Genomic DNA, 22261 nt, shown 5'->3' on the forward strand with positions numbered 1-22261 from the left:
AAAATGCAGCTAACTCAAGGAAACTCACGCTACAGCTTGTTAGCGAGTACTTGTTAATAGTGACCTTAAAAAAATTTGCAGCATTTCCGGCGCTATGTGCCGGAAAAGCGGCATTAGGTCTCTTGATAATATGCCCCCACGATTCTTACGCGGTTTTCCGGCTTCACTTAAGTCCCATTGCACAAACAGAAACAGTGCTACAGTCAATTGGGGGTGAAACTGAAAATACGTATGCTCAATGCAGCTAATTACGATTTTTTTATCGTGGATTTTATAAAGCCCATTTCTAGCCCAGCGTCATTTCGCATTTTTAAACAGATGAGTGTTACCTACCGGAATTTGTTTTATCGACCTTAGAAGGATGAAAAGCAAAATGCACCGTTGGGGTCAAATCTGTGAACGGGTGAATTGATTTGTGAGTCATATTCTCCACATAGTTGGGGTGAAACGATGTCACGGTTTCCGACAGCACCTGCTGAATAAATGCATGCGTGAGCTTCTCTCCTCTCTGGCACTGCTCTCTGATGCGCTCCTCCGTCCACTGATTAACACGTTGTCTAATGCTCTGTCAGTTAAACGCTTGCCGCTGACACGTGCTGTCCTGGTCGGTCACTCGTTCTAACCTTGACGAGGTCAACGCAGCTTTCCTAAAATGACTGAGTTGGACTCAAAACGCTTACCTCGTGGAGCTGACATTGCCACCGTTGTCGCTGGGGTCCACACGCTGTCGGTTCTCCCCCTCTGCCTGGGTTTGGTTGAACTACGCGGCTGCCGTGGGGGGAGACTACAGCTCCCAGCTGCCCTGTGACTTCCTGCCTACACCCACTTCCTCCTTGAGAGCGCCCGGAGGCGCATAAAGATCGCTTGTCTCTCCGCATCGCGGACGCGCGCGGGCGGCGCCGGGCTAAGCCCGGGCAAAGGGCGGGCCGTCTGTGGCCGTCAGGGGCCAGAGGAGGCCGGGCCAGGCCACCCCTCTTGTAAGAAATTGCAGGACATTCGTAAGTGAGTAATGCTGGTAGTGACATAGGGTGTAAGGAGGCTAGACATCATTCACATCAATCGAGACTCTACCACCTGACAAGACATTCATGAGGGGTTTGTCGTTTGTGTAAATTGTGATACGGGGCGGAGGGGCTAAACACGCTTTCTTCCCACGTGGGGTGTAGTGGATGTGTGCCAGGGTGGGGGCGATTAAATATACCCAAGATATACATATAGGCATTGATTAGTAGTGGTGGGTAGTATGACAGGCAAAACAGTGACACGCTCGTTAAGAGCAAAGCGTAGTACCACCGAGGCTTCCCTGACACTCAAAGATGATATTAGTTCAGTATACCCTGTCATCACGCAGCCTACAGCCATTGATCGCATGCTCAAAAGAGCGTTCGCGGTTGTATCGAGTGAAATAGAGCGCACAGAGAGGCGCTTGTCTTTAACTCCAGATCCTGAGCTCCTTTTAGCCACCCAGGACCAGGAGGTTGTGTTAATCTCCCCCCTTGTCCCTCAGAGACCAGTGATAAGGATATTTCATGTGCCCAACTCATTACCACTAGGAATAAGGAGGACTCAGGCCCCATCAAACGTGCTATTCTACAAAAAAAAAAAAGAAAGGCGGCCAAAAAAAAGCGTAAAATTACAAATAGCTCAACCACCTATCTTAATCCTCCGAGTAGAAATAATAGTGGGATAGAGCGAGCTATACAGACATCTTATCAAGCAGTTCCCCCAATTTGGTTAACTAAAATTATGTCAGACCTACAGGCTCAAATAGAAACACTCATTATAACTCAGCTGAAGCCGGTGACAAGTAGGTTGGACAAAATTTTAAGTGAACTAAAGAATAGGGAATTAAAAGGTAGCTCATCAGGGGCACCAAGCAATTCCATTTGTACTCCAGATATCACTTTAGTAACGCAAAGGGTGAATAACATCAGCGAGATAAGGAACGCACAAACAACAACTGCCCAGATTCATGACGCCCCGGCTCCCCATAGACAAGTGCTTAGGAATCATAACCCTAGCGAGAGTAGATCGCATTCTAATAGTGGCCAAGGCGTACAACTACTGGACAAACAACCCGAACCCCCTGTTGACCCCAAATTAAATGCAGTAAATCACGAAGATAGGTCATTTTTAACACACGAAATCAAGAGACTCCCTACCATTAATCTTCCCCCAGAATCGTGCCCATTGGTCGTAGTTTTTGCTGGGGTCCCAGAATTAAAAGATGATCAGAGAGAATCACACCAGGAGCTAAAAAACAAACTCATCTATTGGCTGACTCAAAACAGACCAATATCTAATAATCAGGATGGGGAAATTCTCCTGGTTAGACGAGTGAACTGGATAGGGACTAGACCCAAAAACATTGAAGGAAACTGCATTATTGCTAATTTTAGGGACAGGGGGGTGGCTGATCACATTTTAAGACAGGGTCCACTTGGATGCACGAGTAGTATAAGGCCTTTGTCACTCAGCTACTTCTATTTGAGGCAGCAGGTTCCAAACGGGGGACAGCACAATATATGGAGACGCGTGGAGGGACGAAATCAGAGTCTAAACGGGGCCCCAAATCGCATACTAGAAGCATCAGGGATTTGGGGAGGAGGACATCCATGTTGGGCAAATAGGTTCACCCCACTAAGGTCGCTAGAGGAGATCGATTGACCATTCATCCCACATTCCTCTATAGTGCAGGCGGACTTGGAGCGAATTAAACCCGACCTGTCTGATTTATTAGAAGGATCCTTACCTATACACTGTTTGACCAAAGAAGCGGGACAGTTGTCACCAGGGTTGGGAATGCGTAGGACCCAAGCAAGGACCACAGAAGCTTTAGATCCCCTTGCGGGGGGCTGCTCACAAACACCCCTAGGGACAATAACCAGAGCCCCAGTTCCAACACAGCAGGTTAGTGATCTGCAGAAATTATCGCCCAGGAATAGGAAGGGGGGCTGCAACCATTCAAGGTACGACAGGGGTAGGGCCCGGCACTATTGAGAAAGCGGGCCTGAATATTATATCTTGGAACATAGCAGGTATTGCAGGGAAAATTGATAATAAGGACTGGCGCCATTATATGGCTCATTTCCACATAATCTACCTACAAGAAACCCGGGCATTGGATAACACCCACCTCCATATGGCTGGTTATAAATGTTTTTTTACACCTGCACAAAAAACCTCTTCAGGCAGGGCCAAGGGCGGTCTGATAACATATGTAGAACTAAACAGAGAAGGTAAATGGTCTAACGTGGACTGGTTTGCTTGGAACATCCAGGCCCTGAGGTTTAGGAATAAAGGGTTTGGGCTGGTTCTGTTCAACGTGTATAACACCGGTCTCTCCGATAATGACACCTCCTTTTTGAGGGAATTAGACGCTAAGTTGAAACAAGAACTTGCACCCGTCCATGGTGCCCTGGCCCCATCGACACTAGTAATGGGCGATTTGAACTGCCATTTATGCCCGCGTTTGTTCCCGATCAGTGTGAACTGGTCAAAATGCCCAATAGAAAAAGGCCCACATTTCACCCACTCTTCAAGCGGCATAGAACTGGGCAAGCTCATCCATTTTCATGACCTCGAACACACAGTTGACATGATTCCATTGGGACCGGATGGAATACTCCCCCCCCCCCCCACCTTTAAAGGGAAAGGGTGTGTGTCATATATAGATTATATTTTCGCCTCTAGAGGTTTAAAAAATCGAATCACTAAAGTAGGAATCGAGTGGAGCCCATTTAGCGACCATAACCCTTTGGTTATGGAGCTTTTGTACCATGCTAAACGAAAGAATAAACTAGTGGAGGGCACACTTGAAAGTGTGACGGCCCAAGGTAGAAGACTCAAGTGGGCAAAATAAGATGGGGATAGATTTTATCGGACCCTGATGGAGAGAGGAAAGTCACTCATTGATGAGTGTTTAGACCTCTCTGTGGCAGGGGTTCGTTTAATAAACGTGTTTGAACAAATAACTAGTTTGGTGGACGGCTTACTGTGGGCCAAGGCCCCTAAGAAAACTCACCCTAACTCGCCGAGATGGTTTGACGGGGGCTTTACACGTGCCCTGAAGGACTTAAAAATAGCCCTGAGCAGTACTCCTAGGGACCCAGTAAAAGTTAACATATGCAGGTCAATATATAGTATAGAGCTAAAAAGAAGGAAAGTAACACTGCAGGGGGAAGCATGGGCGGCCTTGAGGGAGGCCTTGGAAAAAAGGGATATTACAGAATTTTGGAGATTAAAAAATTCCCCTTGTTTCCAAGATAATAATGCCCCTGCGGTTGCAACAAACATCCTCCCGGATCAGTGGATAGCTCATTTTGAGGGCCTGTATAACCATGGGGAGGAAGACAAGACGAAGGAGGGGGGGGCGAACATGCAGATTAAATCGTTGGTATTCTCCCTGGAAGAGATTAGAGTGGGCATCGAGGGACTCACCAAAAATAAAGCCCCGGGCCCAGATGGGATCCCCCCGGACTTGTTCCTGAGTCACGTGGACCTATGGGCCCCTATTATAACTAGAGTAATAAACGCGGCTGATGAATACAGGCCCCAGCTAGGCCCACAGGACACAAGGGTTCGCTCTCCTGTAATGGAATCTATAAGGAAGTTGGCACGGAAACTGCAAAGTACAAAGACAGCATTTATTAACCCTTAAGGGTGGTCCTACAATCCACACAACACTCTTCAGTATTGCATAGAGTAGCACAAAGAACTTACGTACATGGTCCCCTTTTATACACAACAGAGGGGCTCATAAGCGGGTGGATACAACATAAGGCCGAAGAACATTACCATTTATGGTCATTTTTGATACTGAATCAATATGTGGGCGGAGCTAACACACTCCTTGAGCCCGCGAAAACATGGTCAAGCAAGGCTAACTGATAACAGATGTGGTCAAGCCTGGGCATGCGCCAGATGGACAAAGGAGCTATTTATAGACTGTTACTAAGCAGATTACAAGAGCAACTAACACAGAGGTCGGACTCTTCTCGTGGTGAACACGTGGAGGCAAGACAATACAAAATGGAGTCCGGACTTCGGTCAACATAACAGAGAAAACATATTCTAAAGGAAGGGAAATTATGTCTTTAGTAAATGCTTAATCACATCGTTGTTTCAATTTACAACAGACGACCCTTTCAGCATTTACTGAAGACATCCGGTTTGTTAGGATAATCGTCATATATGTCAATTGTCATCATTTCTTCGACTTCTTTAGCTAAACGTTTCTGACGAGCAATATCGGCAATAGCTTTCTTATCGGGAATACAAAATGATACACATAAAGAACAGAGCAAGGGACCACATTGAACGCAGATACAGCAAGAAAACAGAACCGCTACAATAATACAAAGACCAGTTAAAACCTTCCACCCCCAGGCAGTAATCAACGCCCAAAACCATCCAGAAAAGGACCAAGTGCCGTTTTCTGTATGGATTTCAGCTGCAATTTTATGCAGTTTATTGATGGCATTATAAACTGATGGCGTATGATCAGGGATAAACACACAACAGCTACTTCCAATAATTTTACAAGCTCCACCTCGATCGGCTAACATGACATCTAATACCATACGATTCTGCAATGCAACAATTCTAGTAATTTGCAATTCCTCCGTAAGATTCCCAAGAGCAGCAGCGGTCTGGTTTGTCACAGCCTCTACCACTCTTGTTAATCTTCGGATCTTCCTACTGTTCAGGGCAGCTCCAACAAAGAAAAACAGTCCTAAGTTAAAATCAATATACTGTTGCAGGCTAGTATCAGTCTGATCTACATCATCAATTGATAGAGTACGTTTATATCTGTTTACAGTCACATTATTCAATAATTTCAAATCTTTATGATAAGATGCTGGTGCTAGGAATACAGGAGGTAATAGGAATGATACATAGCATACCCCAGACCACCCAGCTGGCAGACGGTAATAACCTTTATTTCCACACACAAAGTATGTATTATGGGACGCTAGAAAGGTACTATTATTCAATCCATCAATGTTCAGGACAGTGATGCAATCACTGACACCAACAGGAATAAAACCCACACTCTGGACACACAGGTCCGCTTGAGCTTGTGCCACTTGAATCACAAATTTGTCCTTTCCCACAGTGTCTCTAGTGTTCGTGAAGATGTAGGGAATGGATTCATTGTCTGGTCGGTACTCTTCCCATTCCCAAATTGTCCCGTTCGCTTGCGGATACCCATTTTTATCCTGGTGGCATTCTTTATTGAGTCTGAAGAGTAATCGTCCCACTGTCGGCTTCCGAGTGGCGAAAAGCAAAGTGTACCATGCTCTACAAGAGCCATTATGAGAGAAAGGAAGTGGTATGAATGGCGTTCCTCCTTTCTTCTGATGGGCTGGCATCATCCCACATATCCAACAGTTCGTAGCATTCGTAGCAACGTGGGTATGATGCAGCATCTGGATGAAAGTGTTATTCAAATAAGACTGTCGATGCTTCAACTCTTGATACGGTAATGTATAAAAGTAGTGCTCCTCAGGCACCGGAGTCGTCAACACAAGTATTTTCCGAGCAGGAGTTACCTCCTCCACAAACCATGTGGTTATCCCCACAATAGCTACTGTCAGTATGAACCCTGATGCACAAAGGATTCTCTTTTTCTCCATGTCAAAAATAAAACCCAATATCTTCCTGAAACTAAAAGTCTGTCAGAACTCTTCCCCTTGGGCAGCGGTTGATTTCTTCACCAGCGGGCCAAGACGGGTGTCACTACACTAATGCAGGGCTGATCCCCCCCCCTTGCCTCATCGGCTCTCCGTTTCACTAACCCAAGGGCCGCTCTGACAGTATGTCCCGGTACTGGAAAACTCACTTCCTTGGTCTAAGATGATATCGTCTTCCTTCTGGGGTCGCGTGGTCCGGAAAGAGCTCCCCAGTGGCGTTTGGCTCCGCAACACGGCCCGTCTCTGCAGCCAGAATCTCTCGTTGATCGGTCAGCACGGCAGGTTCCACCAATCCGGGCGGCACCTTCAGACAGTGCAGAGAATGGATCCAATTCTTTCTGTTGGAAACTCGCACAGCCGTCCTCGTTGCAAGGAGGACCTGCTCAGGGCCCACCCATCTCGGAGACCATGTCCTTCACCGGTAGACCGATCAGGGAGCGCCTCTCGGACCTGTTGATGAATAGAAACCAAGTTATCCGTTAACTGTGCCAAATAATCGCTCATCATTACACAAGGTACATCATACACAGCCTTAGGTTTTGGTGGACCCCAAATATTCATTGGGCGCCCAAAAACAATCTCATATGGTGTAAGGCCAGTTCGAGAGTGTGGTACTGATCTAATTGACAATAACGCCAGCGGTAGAGCATCTGGCCAAGTCAAGGACGTCGAAGCTTGAATTTTAGCAATCTTGAGCTTCAGTGTACCATTATACTTCTCGACTAGTCCTGCAGACTGAGGGTGGAATACCGCGTGAAACTTCTGGGTGATGCCCAGGCCCTTCAAAACGTACTTTATAACATCCGCTACAAAGTGAGGCCCATTATCACTCCACAGAAGCCTACAAACGCCATATCGAGGGAAGAACTCTTTCAGCAGCAGCTTCGCAGTAGTCATTGCAGTATTGTCTTTCGTAGGGTACGCTTCAACCAATTTACTGAAGGCGCAAACCACTACTAGAACATACTTCAGATTGTTACAGCGCTCAAGCTGGATATAATCCATCTGCAAAACCTCGAAGGGTGCAGTGGGTGTCACAAATCCTCCTGCTGGAGTTAGAGTACCCTTTCCTGGGTTATACCTCAAGCAGATCATACAGGTCTGCACCACCCTCTTTGCTGTGCTAGCAATCTCTGGATGCTCCCAGACTTGGGTAAGCAATTTTACAATTGCGGAAGCTCCAACATGTGCTAGCCCATGTGCCATCTGAACCATAGGTTGTACAAAAGCCGTGGGTAATTTCCATCTATCCATCTACTTATTTCTCCAGCAGCCCTCATCATCCAATTCTCCCTCGCTAGCCCATTGCTCCCGCTCTTTATCAGAAGCGGTCCTTTGCATTTCTCGCACTTCCTCCTTCGCATCATGCCATCTTTCCACCTGTGACTTTACTACATACATGGCAGTAGCACCGGGCTGCATCGCAGTCTCCCGTGCTACTCGGTCCGCTAACGCATTCCCTTCTCCAACTTTATCAACTACTTTCCTATGGGCGCTACATTTAACGATGGCAATTTTCTTTGGGTATGTCAATGCAGTTAAAAGATTGTGAACTAACTCTCCATGCATTATCTGTACTCCATGTGACGTTAAAAACCCTCTCTCCTTCCAGAGCAGGCCGAAGTCATGCGCTACTCCGAAGGCATAGCGGCTATCCGTATAAACATTCACACATAATCCTGTACTGAGCTCACATGCTCGTGTTAATGCTATCAGTTCCGCTGCTTGAGCTGATTTCTGTGGTATGCGTGCTGTCTCCACTATCGTTTGTAACGTGGTAATTGCATACGCTGCTGAAGTCGTACCATCTGGTAGCTTCAGGCATGATCCGTCCACCCACAGTTCTCCATCTACATCTGGAAAGGGCGTATCCTGGAGATCAATACGGCCCTTTGTTTGTTCCTCAGTCACAAGAATACAATCATGTGCTTTCCGTGCCTCAGGCTGGGTTTCGGGGTATGGCAACAATGTGGCCGGGTTTAACGTTACGCACCTTTTCAACGTAATATGAGGAGCCAAAAGCGTCAACTCATATCCCGTTAAACGGGCACTGGTCAAATGCTGCGTCTTCGTTTGATTAAGCAAGGCATCAACAGCATGGGGGACTAATACCAACAGCTTATGTGATAACACAATTCCCTCGCTTTGGCGTATTGATACAGCTGTCGCCGCAACCGAGCGAAAACACCCTGGCAATGCTCGGGCGACAGGGTCAAGTACAGCCGAAAAATATGCACAAGGGCGCTGCTTATCGCCGTGCATCTGCACTAAAACTGATAATGCACATCCATCTTTCTCATGCACATACAACGAAAAGGGTTTTGCATAATCAGGGGTCCTTAACACTGGTGCTGAACAAAGGGCCTGTCGTAGTTGCTGAAAAGCAGCATCACACTCATCTGACCAAGGGATCGGGATAGGCGTGTCTTTTGTCAAAAGGGCTAACAATGGCTTAGCTATATGTGAAAAACCCAATATCCACTGTCTACAAAAAGAAACAAGACCCAAAAATGCACGCACATCCTTCTGCGTGGACGGTCTCGGTGTGTCCAAGATTACTTGGATACGATCCGGTGTGAGTGCACGCCCCTCCTTAGACAAAAGGTGACCCAAATAAGTCACCTTTGGTCTACAGAACTGCAATTTCTTCCTAGATACCTTATGATTGTGGGATGCCAAAAAGGAAAGTAAGGATAACGTGCTTTTTTCACACAACTCCAGGGTGTCAGCCGCCAACAGGATGTCATCGACATATTGAATGAGGGCGACCCCCTCGAGCAGAACAAAGGAATCCAATTGTCTTTTCAAAGCCTGACTGTAAATGCTAGGGCTTTCTGTGTAGCCCTGGGGGATCCTACAAAAACGATAAGATCTATTATTTAAAGTAAACCCAAAAAGATATCGGCTATCGGGGTGAATGGGAATGGAAAAGAAGGCATTTTTCAAATCAATCACAGAGAACATGGTCGCCGTAGGAGGGACCAAAGTTAGCAACGTCGTGATATCGGAAACCACAGGGTACTGAGGTATCACGATCTTGTTCACTTCTCATAAATCAATTATAAACCGATAAACTCTGGCATCCGTATCCTTCTGCAGAATGGGGAGAATCGGACTATTACAGATGTTGTAGGGAACTTCCTCCACTACCCCCACCGCAATCAAATCCTGCACTATCTGTATGAGAGCCTCCTCGCCCTCCTGGGAAATATGGTACTGTGGGAGGCGTGGTAACACCGCCCCCTCCTGGACACTAATGTGGACCGGTGGAATCACCATCTGTCCCACATCAGTATCCGAAGTTGCCCACAAAGCACGAGGGAGGGTAGCCAACAGCGCGTCCTCTGAAATTGCACACATCCGTTCAGACCGAGGGTAATTATCGTTCAATATTACCCGCACACCAGCAGGGGAGCAGCGGATCGTAGCCCTGAAATGCTTTAACATATCAAGGCCCATAATGTTGTCCGGTGTGTACGGGGCAAGCAGAAACGGACAGGGTGCAGAAAAAGAGTCAACCTTAAATGTGAGGGGCTGTGAAAGAGGGCTTCGGGAGAGTGTACCATCAAACCCTACCGATGTAACCTTTAAGCCGGATGGGGGAGCCCCCGGAACCAATTGCTTAGACAGCGCACTACGGGTCGCTCCTGTATCCACTAGGAACTGATCAGTAGAGCCCAAAACCTCAGCCGATACATAAGGACCCGTCTGATCGACCGGCACCTCAACTGATTCTAACCCCCATCCAACGCTTTCCTATGCATGCTGAGAATCATGGTACCCCGATCGGTCAATCCCCGACACTTGATACTGATGCTGGCGATCGAAAACATTTGATCGATCTCGGTGCTGCCCAGCAGAGTCAAAACGAGCCTGTTCGTTAGAATTCCCTCTAAAGTTCGAGAAACCCCCTCTACCTCTCGGGCCACCTTGACTATGTCCCTGACGCGAAGCGTGCAACACCGGACAGTCCCTAGCCCAATGACCCGATTGCTTACAATACGCACATTGGTTCCTATTCAAATCAGATCGGCCCGAGGGAGGACCAAAAGATCCTCCCCTACCTCTATTACTACCCCGTCGGGGCGGGCCATATACTTGTGCCAACATCACCTTTGTTTTTAGATCTTTCGATTTCTTTTCCTCCTGGCCCTTTGCCTCTTGCTCCTGACGCTCATAATACTGAGCTATAGTCAGGAGGGCCGTTGGGGTCGCGGAAGACCAAGAACTCTCACTCGCCTTTAAACGGGCCGCAACTGCCGGCAGCAGATTAGCCACATATTTATCCGCAAAAAGGTGGCGGCCCGTATCGTCAGTAAGCGACTGGCCACTAAAATCATGAAACGTCTCCTCAAAGCGCGTAAAGAAGTCTGCAACTGACTCGTCAACTTTCTGTTTACATGCAGCTAACATATTCCAGTCAATCTTTTTAGGGGGGATAATTGTCTTCAACTTAGCCACAATAGCAGCAGGGAGATCTAAAATACTCTGGGGTGGTTTCTGCGCGGGCTTCCGTTCCCTATCTTCATCCTCAAGGTCAGACCATCGAGCCTTAAAGGCAACTATATCATCTACCTTTCGGACAGATCGCCACATATCCGGTGGTAGGATAAGGCCAAAGAACAGGTCTATATCTGCTAAGGTCATAACGCAAGAATTCAAGGCCCCCTCGACTTCTTCGTAGAAGGCCGCTGGATTCTTGCGGGGGTCAGGCAACGCATTCTTTAATGCCATAACATCAGCTCTATGCCAAGGAGTATAAACCCAATTATACACAAAATATCCCTTAGCATCGGCGGAGGTAATGTCCGAGCTAGTTCCCGCTCCTTTAGGAGGAACATACAAAGGCGCCGCCTCCCGCATTGGTTTAACATGCACTATGCCATCCTTATCTGGCTGGGAGGTGGATGAGTGGCCCTCTGCTGTGCACGAATCCGACTGCTCCTCCTCCCCTGCTTGTTGGCGCGCTTTTTCTTTAAGGGCCAGCACCGCGTCCCGCAAGGCAAACAGCCGCCGAGCCGTATCAGGAGCCTTAGAGGAAGAGAAAATACCATTATGCAATGCTTTAGCATCCGATGACACTTCGTCAGGCTCAAAAACACCAGAACGTTTCCGAAAAGCAGCAATCACTTCCTCAGCAAAATGACCCAGAAAATACAATTTATCTCTTTCCTGCCACGGCCCCCAAGTATGAAATAATTCATCCACAGATATCTTGCCCTTAAGTGCACGGAAGGAAATTTGCCGAAGCTCAGCCATTTGCTCGGCCGTCAGCATGGACCGCGTATCTACCTTACCCGGAACCGGGCCAGAATCTTGTGGCCTCGGAGCCGAGGCGCCAACATAAGGGGGCGGAGAGCGATCTAGTAAATAAAAATCATCATCAAGATTATTAAGGACAGGATAAAGTGGCTGCCGAACAGCATATTGACCCGAGACTTGCAGCCTACGCTCTTTCTCTTGTCTGTCCGTCTGTTCTTTGTCCTCCCGACGCTTCGCTTCCTGTGCTCGCACATGATCATTCTTCCGTTGTTCTTTATCAAACAGCGCTTTCTCACGCTTCTCTCGCTCACGCACTTCTTTCACCCACAACCGCACACACTCAAACATATCCTGACGAGCACGCCGCTTACACATACACTGTTCCACATACTCAATCTTACGTATATCAAACGATCCATACAAAGGCCATCGCAACTCAGGATCCTTTTTAGTATATTTCCTCCATACTGTGCTGTACATTATGGAAGAAAGACCATGCTTCACATACATATCCCTATTAGGGGTCCCCTCTGGGGGAGCCGGAGCAGATTCCTCGAGGTTCAACCGGTTTCCAAAGCAGCAACACCACTTACGGAGTGCGCTAAAAGCAGGCATGTTCAGAAATAATGCAGAATATGCAAATATTATAAAGAAAATGGCACTTAATCGTTGCGCCGTTCAAAGTTACAGCCTCCGGAGAAATCTCTCCACACTACCTGCCTATATGTGTTGCAACGCATATATTTTCACAAAGACAAATACAACATGTGACTAGTCATCACAAATCAAACTCAAATAGCCCGACCAGGCTTCAAAAACTCGGAGCAAGTACCGTACAACGGTTCTTACCAATCAAGAGTCCAGATTCCAACTGCCAAGCTCCAAAATCGCCCAAACGGCTTTCACGGCAGGACCGACAGAAGAGGTCTCAGTCGAGGACCGGCGCCACCCAGACGGTCAGCTCGGAAGGGAAGGAAGAAAAACCTCGGGATGCCAGGGCTAAGACGCCACTGGCAGTGATCACGTCCCCGGCCAAATTCCTCACCTTCGTCGCGACCAGTCCTTCGAGCATCCGAGTCGCCGATGAGCTCCACGTGACGGGCGCCAATTGATGAATACAGGCCCCAGCTAGGCCCACAGGACACAAGGGTTCGCTCTCCTGTAATGGAATCTATAAGGAAGTTGGCACGGAAACTGCAAAGTACAAAGACAGCATTTATTAACCCTTAAGGGTGGTCCTACAATCCACACAACACTCTTCAGTATTGCATAGAGTAGCACAAAGAACTTACGTACATGGTCCCCTTTTATACACAACAGAGGGGCTCATAAGTGGGTGGATACAACATAAGGCCGAAGAACATTACCATTTATGGTCATTTTTGATACTGAATCAATATGTGGGCGGAGCTAACACACTCCTTGAGCCCGCGAAAACATGGTCAAGCAAGGCTAACTGATAACAGATGTGGTCAAGCCTGGGCATGCGCCAGATGGACAAAGGAGCTATTTATAGACTGTTACTAGGCAGATTACAAGAGCAACTAACACAGAGGTCGGACTCTTCTCGTGGTGAACACGTGGAGGCAAGACAATACAAAATGGAGTCCGGACTTCGGTCAACATAACAGAGAAAACATATTCTAAAGGAAGGGAAATTATGTCTTTAGTAAATGCTTAATCACATCGTTGTTTCAATTTACAACACGGCTACTATGGTCGGTCTGCCTCGGTCCTGGTCATCGGCCATTATTGTACCTATATTTAAAAAAGGCAACAGAGATGACCCTCAATGTTACCGCTCTATTTCTTTGATAGACGTTACAGCCAAAATCCTGGGAAGAGTAATTTTGAATCGACTGACTGGGCCGAGGATAATAACATCATTTTGGATGCTCAGTACGGTTTTCGGACTGGCAGGTCCACCAGTGACCAATGCCTGAACCTATACATGCTGGTTGCAAAGTACACCAAAACCAGCAAGGAAGCCATGTATTTGGGGTTCATGGACTTGGCCGCTGCATTCGACCATGTCAACAGGAATAAGCTATGGGTAATGATGAACCAACTAGGAATTGACCCAGGGATAATCTGCACACTAAGGGAATTGCACCGAGAGACCTCGGCCAGGGTACGCTATAATAAGGAGGGGGGGTTGACTGATCCCTTCAGCTGCACTAGTGGCGTGAGGCAGGGATGTATTTTAGCCCCTTTTTTATTTTCGTTATATATTAATAATTTGGATCAATCTCTTAATATTTTAAAAACAGATTGTCCAAGGGTGGGGTCACGTAATATTCCGGTGCTGTTGTACGCAGATGATGCGGTACTTCTGGCACGGACTCCCAAAAGTCTGAAGATCCTAATTGATGGGTTCGTCAAATTTATGGAGGAGCTAGATTTGTCGGTCAACTTAAAAAAATCATATGTAATGACAGCTGGTCACAAACCACGGACTAGCTTTACTTACAGAATTGGCAGCCACAAATTAGAAAGGGTGCAATCGTTTTCGTATCTAGGTGTGCTCTTTGATGAGTCATTAAAATTCACACCTCTTGCTCAGGAAAGGTGCGGTAAACTAGTGACATCATCTGGGGCCATCTCAGGTTATGGAAGGAGAGTTGGCCGCTGGTGTCCGGAACAAACAATGCACCTCTATGGCTCAATGTGTTGCCCAAAAACTATGTACGGCTCAGAAGTATGGGGATTTATAAACATTGATGGTCTTCAAAGGGAAGAAAATAAAATATTCCGTTCTGTATTTAAAGTCCCTAATTGTACATCAGCTCTCATAGTTCACAAAGAATTGGGAAGACCCTACTTAGAGGATCTGATTAAGTTTAGACCAATCCTGGCCTGGCTCAAAATATGGACGAACAAGGAAGCTGCACTGAGCAGGTTGATCATACAAGATTGCCTTTGTAGAGACAAACATTTGAACATCCCATGGCTTAATTATGTTAAGACTAGCCTGGAAAGTATGGGTTGCCAAGAGCTGTATCTAAACCCCTCAATGATCACGGCTCAGGATAAGCTTAACCTGAAGAGACTTTTTATGGAATCTAGAGTATCGGGTAGGATTATAATAGAAGGGAGAAAACCCTCAGTGAGCATTCATAGGGGGCTTGAAACCACCGAAGGGATGGAACCGTACCTTTGTGTCTTGTATAATGCTCAAGAAAGGTTTTTAATGTCACGTTTTAGGCTCAATTTTTTACCTAATTTGTTAACTGAACCAGCTGGTTTTAGTCATTCAATTGAGCAGAAGGGTGCCTGCGGCTGCGACAATAGGTCTCCCTCCGCAGGACACCCTTCATTTTGTACTTTTATGTCCAATATATGCAATTTCAAGACGCAGATTCTTAAAAGATATTTTTAAAAAGGAAAGGTTCACCCGAGCCAAAGAGGCACTGACATTCCTACAAAGGGCTAGTGACCCGTTAACATTGTGTGCGGTGATAAGTTTCTTGAAATTTGCACTTACTCAGGGTAACTAGAGGCCAGTATCAAATATGAACACTGTAGACTCCCCACTTTTATTTAGTTGGATGATGCTACTAAGAAGGATCCTTTGTGACTAATGAATTATTTGTATGCAGATTCTGTCAATGTTCTGTACATTTATTTAATACTGTTTTAATTGTATATATGTGTACTCTTTTATGATGGTTTTTAACCACCGAATAAAGAACTATTGAATTGAATTGACTGAGTTGTCTTAAATTTGATGATAAAAGCACCCGCTTTTTATGGCTGTTAATGAATAGACTGAGGTATAAAGCTCTCTACATAATACTGGAACTCGTAATTCCTGTTCTAGGTGTGAAATAGTTAAGGTAAAAGTTTCTGCTATTTAGTGCCATTGTCCCCTCTCCACCGGCAAAGTTGTGATGCCTCCTGCGCTGCAGTAGGGGTTCACACCCCAACCTTACGAAGGAAAAACATGTTCCCTTGGGCTATGTCGGAGCTCATCCAACAGCCATGTGAATTAGCCGATAGTCGCACTACATAAAATATGCAAACAAAATTGTCAGAATGGCTTAGTGAGTTGACCGCGGGTCTCTGAAATAGGCCGTGATCTGCACGTCACGCCTTGGAATCGCACAGGGAGTCAGTTGAATCTCTGCACGTGATTTTAGGGTAGAGCCGGTTGTGCAAGGGACCACCGATTGAAGAGATATTGCCACCTACAACGAGAAATTGTGACCAGTTTATGCGGCTGTATACACACACTCGCGCACGCACACACATACGTGTGTAGTGTATAAAACCCACTAACCCTAGGTTCTGGAGCAGCGTGCAACCCACTGCAAAGCACTTCAGTGCCTCGTCAGGGGTATTACGCACTATACAAATGCAATTACTATCCAGTACAATACAATATACATCAACAGCACACTGCATGCTGGGGCATGTAGTTGCATTGGCCACATTGCATGCAGACACCAGACTTGGATTGTGTAATCCTGGTGACCCGGCCACTCCTGGCAGCCGTGTATTTTGTCCAACAAACATTTGCATTGCAATAGCGCAGTTACGTCACCGCGAGCGATACCATTAATACCCGACACACAAGGGTGTAATTATTACGCAGAGCCACCCCTTATCTGGGGGTGGGTGAACGAGTAGGTTACCACATAAATAAGGCTCCCTGTTTTCCGTTTTTACGGATTTTTACAGATAAATACAGACAGAAAACAATGTGTTTTCTGTCTGCATTTATTTTTAAACGTGGATAAATACAGAAAATTTGCTTCCGATAAGTGACTCATCGTGCGGTCTTTCATGAATTATGGCCCAACAGGTGAGCAGATGAACAGCATGGGAAATTAAAAAACAGGATGAAATGTATTTAAATAACTGCATGTATCAACATACATTTGTGGTATAATGCTAATATTAGCCAGAGGATGTACTGCTATGTAATAATTGGTAACTTAAATAGCTAAAACACGACGGACATCAAAGTATGAGTGCGCGTCTATCATTTAAATAAATATGGAAATGTACAGTTTTACAACTACATATATACGCAAAACATAAAATTAATATGGATAAATACAGATAAAATGCCCCAAAAATAAATATGGATAAATACAGACGGAAATGTTAAAAAAATAAATACCATAAAACCGGAAGCCCTACACATAAATCAACATAAGTATCAGTTTTGGTATAACCATCAATCACTCAAAGCACCCGAGATCAGCCCTACTCCGCGCTGCCGCCTCCCCTTCTCTTCTGATCCAGAATGATCTGACCGACGACAGCAGCAGTACCCTTCCCTGGGCACAGATAGGTCGTCATCTCCTAGTCCGTGACTCAAGTAAGTGCGGATTGGCTTAGTGATCACCAATGCTCCAATCCGGCGTCACTTTACAAATGTACCATTGTCTCTCAATTAAGATAGGTTCTTCTGCGAGCCGGAAGTGATGACGTTACGGACACAATTGTATCCGGATAAGGATCAGTAACAAACGGTGGATATTAGTTTAGACTTTCAGTCGTCCCGTGTGTTTAGAAGTTTTAAGGGCTGCTGTGACTGTAGGCGATTCGAAGATTTCTCTGTGGCGACTATATGAGGCCGCGCAGCTGTACACAGCAGCCAAGGCGTCGGATCAAACGTGGGGTAGGTCTGAAGTTCTTCGTAACTGTAGATAAACACGTTTTGAGACACCACTGGCAAATGGTTGTAGTTCCTGTAATTAGGTAGTTAAGTTCATACAGTTCATACGTGTGCACACCTTAACATGTTGGACCCCTATGTTTTGTTGGCCAGGATACGATTGCCAGGCCTCATAAATGTCTTATTTTATTATCATGACAAATTCCTTTGAAGTTTCTGTGCAACCCTTACTTTGCCAAAAGATATATATATATATATATATATATATACACACACACACACACACACACACGGGATAAAGTACCCAGTATGTACTTTAGAAGGGTAATGCAAGGTACCGAGGAGTTCCATAACTATATAGAGGAACATGGCCAATTGACTGGTAATATCCTTCTCATATACGGCAGGGGGAACTTTATCCCATATGATACACAGTCACCATAATATTTTCCACAAACCACTTAAATCCGTGGTGAGCAGCTCTTTCATTTGGAAAAAGAGAGCATGTTTGCAAACGCTAAGAAAAAAAGAAATAGAACCTCTAGTGCAAAATTAAATATATAAAGTTCCTGTTAGTCATTTGTTGAAAACAGATATTAGTTATTGCTCGATACAAGTTTTTTTTTTAAATTAAAGCTCCAGTAGTTTGGAATGTGTGGAAACATACAGAAAGATACAAACTTTTCTATGATTATCTAAGGAATGCATAACCATAAACACATTCTTTCTGATGTTCACTGTAAGCTAGAAAAATGGAGCAGAAGAAAGAAAAGCAAAGTTACATTTTCGTTGTTGTACACAGGTGCTCTGAGACCTGACCTGCCTTATACATGGATTTCTGGCTCTGGCAGCAGGCTTTGTGATGTCAGAATATGACTATAACAACTTATTACAGTTGAGTTCCTATATCTTTTCTTTATAATTGGTGACTTGGTGCACCACAAGTCGCCGATAATATAGAAATTAGAGAGGACTTTATACAGGGATTGTAGAAGCCTATGTATTTTTTATTTATATATATATATATATATATATATATATAGTTGCACCCAATGTTTATCATCTGGTGGTTGAGGGGAGCAGTAAACTAGGGTAGGTTTGTGAAGTAACGATTTTTCACGAAATGTGTAAGCTAATACATCTTTTAATAAGCTCCCAACACCTAGGTAGACCCCCCCCCCCCCCCCCCGCCTTCCCAGGAGCCATTGAGAAATGGCTCCTGGAACACAGTGAAATCACAGCTTGTTTGTCGTATTCATTCTATAACATCATACAATGGCTATCTATATAAGGGAGCCGCTAACATGCAACAGCATTGGCAGAAATGCAACACATCTCCCTTCTCTGTAACAAAATCTACACCACACAGTTTTAAAGAGATAAGAGCACAATATAACAAGGCATTAGTATGTGTACAGAAGTATTCACCCTAATATCGGAGTTTCACGTTAAGACAACATTTTGCAAACCTAGCTGGCAGCCGCTTCAACTACATACTATGGCCTACATCCTTTTCACTGGTGCTGTACCTTGTCTCACTTTCTGCTTCCCTGCTCACCCTCTAACTCCCCATCAGTCATCATTATGACACTACTAGTTACTTTTCTGTTAATTCCCACTTCAACTGTTGCCCTCTCTCCTTTCTAAAGGGCCACTACCCCATATTCCATCTCTGACCATTTTCAGCACTGCATGCCATTCATACACTTTTTACACAGTCCCCACTTAAATTGATTCAGAGAATATTGGTCCCATTCCTTCTTCAACCCAACTTGCCCTTCATCCACTTTCCTTGCTGTACTGTAACAATCAACCACCTACGCTCTAGCACTTACTATCTTCGACCATCCACTGCGTCAACAACTTTGTTCTTGGTTCTCTAGCTCTGAACATGAGATACGATTTTCCCAGTGCTCCATTTTGTATGCCACAAAACACCCAACTCATTTCCTCGTTAGCACTCATGTTCTTTCTACAGCTCACTGCCATTTAAATGGGGTCTTGGCTCAGGTGATCACATGCTGTGCAGTGCCACTGACCTGTGGGTTGCACACTGACGCTTATGTGCTTAACCGTGTGCTCAGTCAAGAAATCCTGCACCCAGTATGAGGTGTGTCCCGTTATCTGTAACCAAAAATGTGAAGTAGTCTTCTGTTAGAAATAGGGGTCTATAGTTGGCACAGGTATGCACCTTGTCCAAGTAAAGACCTTCCTTCTAGTCACAGTAAGGAGATTACACTTCTAAAATAACCCCTGCTCACCCCCTTGGTAGCTTGGCACCAGCAGTCTGTCTTATTTTAGAGGTAGCGTGTGAAGCATTTGCACATAACACAGTAATACAGTGAAAACACTCTACAAGGACACCAAACCAGTTTTAGAAAAATAGCCAATATTTATCTGTGTAAAACAAGACCAAAACGACATACAGTACTCACAATACGAATTTTGAAAGAATAAACTTTAAAATACAGTCCTTGAAGTCGATAACTGTCCGGTGCTATCACGGCATCATGAACAAACTAATCCAACAGTTCAGGACGATCGCGGCGTTGCGGGCCAGCTACAATGTCGGGTAGACCCACATATTGTACCTTGGAAATGCAGGGTGTCATTGACCTTGCGATGAGCTCCAAAGAAGCGGCGTCATCAGTGTCTGTTGCGGAGTCGTTGGGCCCTTGAAGTCACACGCGTTGCAGATCGAACTCAGTGAGGTTGAAGTCAGGAGTGCTGGCAGGCGTTGGGGCTGCGGTGTGAAGTGGAGCCCTGCGGTGCTCTCAGGTCGCAGCTTGGTGACTGCGTCAGTGAGACCAAGGCTGCGGTGCGAAGCAGGGTGGTGCTTGTTGCGGTGCTAGCCGGTCACAGTGCAAGCAGTGACGTCTTCGTTGCTGAAGCGTACGAGCGGTGCCCTCAGGCCATGGTGCAGGCAGCGGCATCTATGAGGGTGGGGAGCGTCATCATCGGGGATACCAGGGTGGTGGTGCGAAGTGCAGTACCCTCGGGTTACAGTGCAAGCAGGGCTTGGTAGCATCGTCAGTGAGACCAGGGTTGCGGGGTGAATCGGGGCGATGCTCTCTGCCGTGCCAACAGATCACGGAGTCGGCAGTGATATCGTTGGCTGATTTTGGTCGCTATTCATTCTGTTGCAGCACACAGTTCCCAGTCCTGGTAGCAGATGAACTTGAAGTCTTTGCTTTTCCTGAGAATTCTTGAACGGGGGAAAGCTTTACCTCAAGCCCTTGTAGAAACGCAGGAAAATAAGTTGCAGAAAGTCCAGTCCAGTCCTTTCACTACCCAACACAGAAGCAGCCACTTTAGTCCAACACAGCAAAGCATGCGGCAAAGTGGTAGTTCCATCTCCCAATTTCCCAGCTTTTCTTGGCAGGTTCCTTAATCCAAAAGAGTTCTAAAGTTCTGGGTTCAGGGCCCCAATTTTTAAACCACTTTTCCCTTTGAAGTTTTAGGCAGAAAGTCTTTGAGATAAGTAGAAACCTGTTCTGTCGTCTCTAGTCCAGCTTCGCGGCAGGAGGTGGAGACCGCATTGTGCAGAGCAGATGTAGCCTATTCAGGTACTAGTGAAAATTCTCCTAACCACTCTATATGCAGAAAAGGTCTATTTAGCCTGGGTATGAGTCACCAGAAAAGGCAGGACACACCTCAACTCTTCTTGTGACTGTCTAGTGTGAATGCACAAACGGGCAGAGGCGCACAGGATAGTTAAGTAAGAAAATGGCCACTTTCTAAAAGTCACAAAAATGAATTATGGCAATACTGACCTATCTTATTCCCACACTTAATTTCATTCGCGACTACCATACTTAATAAAAGTGATCACCGTTTTATTTTTTTAAATCAAAAAGTCTGTCAGTTCAATACTCTTAAATTATATATGGAAGTACAATATGAACCTATGATGAATAACACAAAATAAATCCCATTCCACAAAATTGTACAGACAACAGTGGATACAAACCATGATTGAACACAGTTGCAATGTATTACAAAGATTAAAAAACAATCACACAAGTCGTACACAAATTAATCCATTCTGAATTTTTATTGTCCTAAATTGGAGCAAAAAATATTATTTTCACATATCAATATAATGAATTGATTTGCTCCTCGTCAATGGGCAATTGATCCTAACCTATGTAAGGCTACTGTAGCCAGGATGAATGTACCCTCACTATGTATTGTATTTTTGCCCTGGTCTAAAGTGCCACTTGTTAGAAATGGGTATCTCTAGTTGGCAGTGGCTGGCGACAATGTCCAAATAGGGACCCTTCTTCTTAAGTCAGAGTAAGGGGGTTACACCCTTTGATAACCCCTGCTCAACCCTGTGGTAACGTAGCACAAGCAGACAGGCCTATCTCAGAGGCAGTGTGTGAAGCATTTATGACCAGGCATACACAATAACGCAGTGAAGACACTACAAAGGGACACCGCCCAATTAGTTTAGAAAACTGAGTATCTTTATAGAGGCTTAACACAAAGCTCAAAAGCGATCAAGAAGCCACAATGCACGTAAATATAGACTCACTTAAAAAGTAATAAAAGCAATCCAAAGCGTGTGAAACAAACTTAGTTCAAGGCCGGGGTCTACCGACCCGGTGATGCTCAATGTACCTGAAGTTTAAAGGGGCACCGCACGCAGCTTCGCGAGGAAGCCGCGATGATGACA

The 22261-nt window shown here is 45.5% G+C and overlaps 1 protein-coding gene and 1 long non-coding RNA gene across 4 annotated transcripts in view; one reads left to right on the top strand and one right to left on the bottom strand.

The window, feature by feature from the left end:
• Positions 1 to 17276, bottom strand: part of LOC146821037 (uncharacterized) — a 46402-nt gene extending 29126 nt beyond the window's left edge. The window contains exon 1 of the long non-coding RNA XR_014963083.1: positions 17173 to 17276. This is a non-coding gene — a long non-coding RNA (uncharacterized LOC146821037). The remainder of the gene's footprint in view (positions 1 to 17172) is intronic.
• An 89-nt stretch (positions 17277 to 17365) lies between these two features.
• The window catches only part of LYST (lysosomal trafficking regulator), a 3752809-nt gene continuing 3747913 nt past the window's right edge, over positions 17366 to 22261 (top strand). For all 3 annotated transcript variants that reach the window (XM_085611970.1, XM_085611971.1, XM_085611972.1), the window contains exon 1: positions 17366 to 17586. The gene's annotated coding sequence lies outside the window, so the exon portion shown is untranslated. The remainder of the gene's footprint in view (positions 17587 to 22261) is intronic.

This window comes from Triturus cristatus, chromosome 6 (genome assembly GCF_964204655.1).
Source record: "Triturus cristatus chromosome 6, aTriCri1.1, whole genome shotgun sequence".
Classification (NCBI taxonomy): Eukaryota; Metazoa; Chordata; class Amphibia; order Caudata; family Salamandridae; genus Triturus; species Triturus cristatus.